Source organism: Halyomorpha halys, unplaced genomic scaffold, assembly GCF_000696795.3.
Source record: "Halyomorpha halys isolate HHAL.00 unplaced genomic scaffold, Hhal_1.1 Scaffold505.1, whole genome shotgun sequence".
NCBI classification, from domain to species: domain Eukaryota; kingdom Metazoa; phylum Arthropoda; class Insecta; order Hemiptera; family Pentatomidae; genus Halyomorpha; species Halyomorpha halys.
The window spans coordinates 697606-705203 of record NW_027114634.1 but is presented as its reverse complement, the minus strand read 5'-3'; the positions used below and the strand labels follow the sequence as shown (position 1 = coordinate 705203).

Here is a 7598-nt window from a genome sequence, read left to right as displayed (position 1 = left end):
AATCTTAGCAGAGCTGAGAGAGTGGCCTGTTTTCGGCTAGTGACAGGACATGATCTGCTCCAAAAACACCTCCATCGAATTGGCATCGTAGATTCCCCGAAATGTCCTCTATGCAACATGGGGGACCATCTTTTGGCGTGTGTTGGTCTGGTGGATGTTGAGCGACTACGAGGACGAATAGGACGAACTAAGAGGACGAATAAAATTGTATTGGGCTGCGAGAAGGAAAATGGCGTGATAGCCCACTTCCTGTGGCGTAGGGGAAAAAAAAAAAGTTTTCTTAGGCTGTTCAATGAAGCCAACTATTTCACAAAGATTCAATATTCAATATGTACTTAAAAATTTCCAGTAGAGTTATTGTTGTAATATGGCTAGGATGATTTTGTGATTGATATCTGACATTTTACCCTGCAAACTTATTTTGTTGTGGTTTTTGACCAATATCTGTTAAAATAAGAGTTTGACAAAAATTGTAATTTCAATGCTTAAGAAAAACTAAATTTGCAAGTTTTTTTTTTTACAACAAAATTGAATTTTCTGCCTTGAATATTTTTTTTTTAACAGCTTTCCAAACTTCAGCATAAATTATGCAATATTTGTCCAGTAGCTTCTGAAGGACCAAACCTACATTAACTCTCTAGGACTTAATAGATGCCCTATAGGGAATCTTACTCCAGCTGTAGGTTTGGTTCTAGTATCACTATGTCCCTTAGGACCAATAGAATTGTAAAAGGGTGAAACATTTCCTATTTGGTTTTATTTTTTGGATTAAATTATTGTATAAAACATAAGATTCTTTTCAGAATAAGATTATCCAAAAATAAAAATCAATAGACTATAAAGATATACAGTATTTATTCCAGGATGATAAATATTTAGAAAGGTATGTTTTGATAAAAAGAAACAAAAAGGTATCTAGTTTATTTTGTATGACAAAATACTGACTTGGATTATTTTTTGGCCTCTATTGTTTAAAATCCTTGAGTGGATAGGCACAAGCTTTCATACCATCATAGACATATAAGAAACTTACAGAAGCCAGTCATTTAATAAACACTTAGGTCAAGGTCATTGGTTCTATTTAGCACTTATTGAATATATACAGGCTCAATTACTCACTAATTTGTACATTACAAAACTATTAAGTTTTATTGCCATATTTACTATTTACAGTACAAAGATATACACATATATACATCACCACATAAATATAAAATATACAATTTAATAGCTAATAAATAATATTTTAATAAAAGTAAGAATAGGAACATGAAGCAATATTTTCCACAAACAAAACTTAATGGTAGTAAGAAACAATTATTTTAAGATTGTCTGTATTTTTATCAATATTAAAGTTAAATATTTGACCAATAGCTATTTCTACTTGTTAGCCAACACTCAACAATACTTCATCAATAACATTAATCAAAATATTACAAAAAAATATTTATGACCATTTTTCCATATAAATGTTAAGTTCTATCTTAATATGTGAACGGCCATTCTATAAAACCCATCCGGAAGCTTATTTACCAGACAAATTTAAGTATTATTAAATGCACCAATAGTGATTTTAAAATAATATCTATTGAAATTTAATTGATCAAATAAGTTAAAAACAATTCCTATACATCAATCTTTCTTGATATTTTAAATAAAGAATAACTTTTGGACAATTTTATTAAGCACATAAAACAATACGAGATTAATCAGTTAATAATAAACAACAGCATGAGATTAGGTCTCTGGATGGTAGCACACAGATTAGCAGAGTAACTAATGTTTTAATAACAAAATATAAAAAACAAAAGTTAAATAGGAATTATTTTCATCATCAAGATTTAATAATTTAAATAAGGTATTTTAAAGAAATAATTAGGACAAAAACTTAATGCTCTCAAATAGCATATAATGTTGATAATATAATTGATAAAATATAGTACATTTGATTGTAATCTTTATTTTTTATCACAAAATAATACATTTTTTAAAACTGAAAATGTATTTTTTTGTTCAGAAGGCATTATTAAAATAAAGAAATTAAAAAAAAAAAAAATACTATAACAAAACTTTATAAGAATATGCTATAAGGATTAAAAAAGGGATGAAAAGATTTTGAGTCATATAGAAAAACATATACTAAAATTAAATGGACCAATTGTTGAGGATAAATCTCACTTGGCTATTCCTGTGGAAAGTATCATCTTTTCACCATATCAATCTGAGTCAAAGGGTATCAAGGTATATTAGGATAACCCATTACAAGACATAATTGCAAAACATTACTACTTTTTAATCTCAAACTGAAAGCTTAATTAAATAACAAAAAAATAAAAAACTTTAAAATTTATAAATTCTTTATTTATAACACATAAATATTATAAAATCTTGATTGATCATAAGATATTTATGTCATTGGACATTTTAATATGACTTTGTTGATGTTTTAATATGATTATTTTCTTAGTTTAAAAAAATATATATGTAATTTTGTTTATGTTAATAATTTTTTTCTGTAAAACTATTATGTAAACTAAATGGCAAATACATATTATATCATACTAAGAATTGAAAATTAAATTTCTGATAGAATCCTTCAGACATGAAAAATATCAAACGAGGACGAGAGCAATTTTTTTTGTTTATATATACACAACTTCTATAATTAAAAACTACTTTTTATAAATTATTTACATTCATTTATTTAAATAAAAATATTCCAAAAATCTGATTTGATACAAATACTATATCATATAGGCCTGTCTCATTCCTTTATAGTCAGAATTTATAATATGTTTGAGATATCAAATAAAAACAATTAAGTAAATAATAGGTTTAATCTCACCTAATCAGCCTGACTTTGGAGGCTAAATTTTCCTACAGAAATAACATCATAGGTTCTAATTCTGGCCTATAAAACTTTAGCACTAGAGAAACATAATTGGCTTAGTTAGTTGGACATGAGGCCGTTTATAGCTGAGGGAGTTTAAATGCCACCTTAACAACTTTGCAATTACAGCGGTGCTGGTTTGAATCCAGACTGGAAGGGTTGACTTTTATTTCAAGACGGTCCCATGGAATAAAAACTTGATCCTCCATCCCCCCTTTACATGAGTTACATGTAGATAACCACCTCTGTATTTCTTACGGGGACCAATCACAAAATAAATAAATAAATATAGAAGAATTTAAATTTTTACCAATATGTTTCAGTAAAAAAAGAAAGATTAGCAAACATAAATATGATGCCAATACAGAAAGTTATAATCTATATAATTAAGATTAATAACCCCCTAAGAAACAAAATAACTTTTTAATTACCTATAAAATTGTAATTCAGTCTCATGTCTTCTAAACATTTTCAGGGAACAGGGTAAAACAGTCTCAACAGCTTAGTCTTAGACATAAACTAGTCTTAATGGCAATAAAGTTTCTGATTATCACTTTTTTTTTAATCAATTACTCATGCATTAGCTTTCATGGACACTAATTGACAATAATAACTGTGACTTACCAACACAAGATTATTATTATTATTATTAAGAAGTATAGTTGACTGTAGATAAATTCAAGAAAATGATCTGCATTTAACAATGAAAATAAGGTAATCTGTAAATAAATTATTTAGCAGTATTCTTAATATAAAAAAAAATATTATTAGCATGAAGAGTATCTTAACCTCTTATACAGTTAAAAACATGTAAGATAAAATGGTCATTTTCAGAATGGATCAACAATTGGTCCATTTTTCATAGGTCACATTGTTTAGATATTCTAAAATTGATAATGTATTGTTATAATAATTATGAAGAGGCCCTCAAGTAGTAGTTATTAATTAAAATTGATGAAATATTAAAGAGTCCTATAAACCAGAAAGGATGATAACCAAGATCTATGATATTAATGTTATTTTTAGATACGCCGCATATAGGGATAAGATTATTTGGATCCCAAGCACAACTCCAGCATGGGGGTGGGTGTGAACTCACTGACACAAAACGCTTTATTGTTGTGGGTATAACCTACACTATTATTATTACTACTTTAATTTGATCATGGTTCTTTTTTTACTTCCTCGATAGATAAAGAAACCTCCAATGAATAAATTTCTGTTTATATTGAGGCCTGCATTTGCATAAATATAAATAACTTTATGGTGTCAGGCTATAGCTGACAACAATGGTCGACTGGTTTCATTGTTTATAAGTGAGTACACACCCACCCGCAATGTTGGAATACTGCATTGGTATTAGTACCAATTATTCTATTTAGTTAATAGTATATGATAATTTTTGATATCTTTCTTTTTCATATATTGCTACTTTTTAGTCAATAAAGTAACTATTGTGATAAGTATAAGGAATATAATTCATATTTTCTTGAGTTTATGCCTATCATCTCAGTCTGAGTTGAAATATTACAAGTGAGTGATCACTACTTTTTTTAAATAGTTCAGCATACAAACATTCAGTATTCATCTATTTTCTGGAAGACATGAACTAAATTGTAAAAAAAAAAATATAAAATAAATGTGACTAATACTCCTTATACGTATCATAATAGAATTTATCTTTAAAATATGAAAATAATTTCGATTAAAATAATTTATTAATATGCTTTTGATAAAATATAATAAACACAAAATATGAAAAGCATAAATGAATTTATCTTAATTAAATATTCTAATTGAAATGAATAACTTGTATATTGCACAATTTAAGTAGTCAATTATAGTTTATAAAAATTTAGAAATGAGAATAGTTAAGAGAGATAATTGAAAATATGGTAGTTTAACACATTTGTAAAAACAGATAAAATCAATTAATCAATTTTATTGCAAATGAATTTAGGAAATTAAAACTTAAATGTGACAGATATTAAATGAGTCATATAAAAATAATTAGAGATAAATTTTTTGTCTCAATTTTCAACCAATACACACAATAAAAAAAGGATTAAAAAAGATAATTCTCAGCAAAAATAATCTAAAAAAAAAAAAATAGTACATTTATGTCATGGTAAATTAATAAATAAAATAATAAAAGTGACTAAAAAACAATAATATGAGATAAATGTATAAATGGCTGATCCTTATTGCCAACTAAATAAATGTTGTAGCAGCCATTCATAATTTGTATGTGATAGGAACAAATAATCATTAATAAACATAATGTCCATGATTAAAAAATTTTGATGAGCCCAAATGAATGGTGAAACCTCCATTTTTAATAAAACATACTCAGAAGTGAAACAAAACTAATAAATAACACTTATTCATAAAATTATTAAAAAGACACAAATTTAATAAATACTTCTATTGTAATTAATTCTACTGCTTCATCATTAAATTGCTACAATAGAAATGATAAACTTAAACAATATTGTACATAGCAACTTAACTACATAAAAAATTGTATGCATATCATAAAAATAAATAAAAAATATTTTATACATACATATTTGTATATGTATGGTGTATGTACACAAACACACTTATATATTCATAATTCTGGAGTTTAATAAAAGGATATATAACTAAAAAAATTAACTTTAATCAACTAACTGAAATAAAAATTAAATTGTAATAAAGATTGAGTTTTCCAATGTAAAAGGGGAGGCGTGTTAGTTACATGAAATTACATTATCATATTGTAATATAGAAAAGAGAATGAAATGTTCTTCAAAATAATTTTATAATCACGCAATGAAAACTTAATCACACTTGGAGAAACAAAAAATATTCCCCAAAACAGTTAAATAATGAGACTAGGATAAAAAACTATTTATATCTGTGTGATGTTTATATAAAAATTAAACAACTTACTGATTAAAAATAACTTTTACAAATATGAGTAATCATAAAAATAAAAATGAAATAAATTATTAGAATATTTATAGTAATATGATAAAAATAAGTCTGTCAAGCAAGAGCGATATCCTTAAAATATTCCAACAACACCTTCTTAATACTATCATCAATATTACTCATTCTTTATATTTGAATATACAAATATTTTAAAAGTATATTTCTTGCCATTTCCAAGGGGGTTGCTTTAAATAACTAATTTTTCAAGTAATGTTTGTTATTACTTTATTAAGAGCAAACAGTTTAGAAAGGTATAATCAGAAAGTGGGTCCAGTTCAATAAATATAAAATAATTTAAAAGTTTCTTAGTCAGGGGGAGTGGACCAAGTGCAACTTTGAGAAAAGGTCTTAATAAATTTTCTATTTTTTTTCTTTTTTAAATGTAAACAGCTTTTAGACCACCCTAACTTCTACCAGTGAAGAACTAATGGAAGGGGATAGGATAATGATATTCAGCACCCCTTTTCATATAACCTCTTTGTTTGCCTTATTTTTTGACATCTACCATCAGTATAATTAAAAACTAAAAACTGCATCATAATATTAGTATATTTTTTGTTGTAAATGTCCATGGGTCGAAGTAGGGTTGAACACTATTCCTTTTGTTTGAAAATTTAGAATAGAATATCGTCCAAATAAAAGTGTCTAACTTTGAAACATCAAAGATCCACATTGGTATTAATAAAGTAATAACAAATATTATTGAGAGAGTAAGTTCTTGAATTCATATAATAATATATACATTTTTCCCGTTTAATTTAGTTTTCCACCAACTTCAATATACATGAAATAAAACCAATAACAATATGTTTCGGAGTACCAGACATCGAAAATGTACAATTGCACTCCTGTAACTAAGTGGCTTTGCATTTTACATGGCCATATTTTGAAAATATCACTTGTTGAATAATAAGAACATAAGTACAAATGTATGTGATATATATATATATATATATAGCAACTATATATATTTGTATGATATCAACAATAGAATCATCAATATATCAATCATCAATTTCAAATAATAATAAAATATTTAATATCAATCTAAAAGGGGTAAAAAAATGCATTATATTATATCAATTCTTTTTATGATCCTAGTTACAGAAGTGTCATAAATGGGTTTTTAAAACCCACACAAATAGTAATTGTGTGCTGAAATAATTATTCAAATTGTTTCATTGTGAATAGTGAGAAATGGGAAATGACAAAATAAATAAATGCTGAAATTCTAATTGGAAATATATAAATAAATAATTCTCATCAAAATTAAAAGGAAGGTTCATTCAGAGAATGGATTAATTTACTTACCTTTTGATTTTGACTACCTTGTCCCCTAACAACAGAGTATTCCTCAAGCCTCATCTCTCTCTTGTAAGTTTATAATGGCAAAAATATTTCCTATTGAAACAAACATTGAATTTACTGTTCATTTCAATCAATTCAAACTTACTCAATACTGTATAATTTAATCAAGATGACAAATTTAAAGTCATATTATCTTTAATTATAACAGAACAGTCATAGTTTAAAAAAGGAGAATTAGAAAATAATGATTATTACTAATTTATTCATACAACTCTTTGGTCTATAATAAACTAGCCTCGACTACTATTAATAATATACACTTTTATATATGATTATCATCTAACTAATAGCTACTAATTTTTAAAAAAATAATTATTATTTATACTTTGTTTAATGATAAATTATTTGCTATTCCAGAACTTCA

General features: G+C 25.9%; 1 long non-coding RNA gene across 1 annotated transcript; it reads right to left on the bottom strand.

Annotated features, from left to right (window-relative positions):
- Positions 1-888: 888 nt before the first annotated feature.
- On the bottom strand, positions 889-7592 carry LOC136796853 (uncharacterized). Its single transcript, XR_010844621.1, has 2 exons — positions 7178-7592; positions 889-4985 (listed from the first exon to the last, which is right to left on the bottom strand). It is a non-coding gene; the product is annotated as an uncharacterized lncRNA (long non-coding RNA).
- Between the last annotated feature and the right edge of the window lie 6 nt (positions 7593-7598).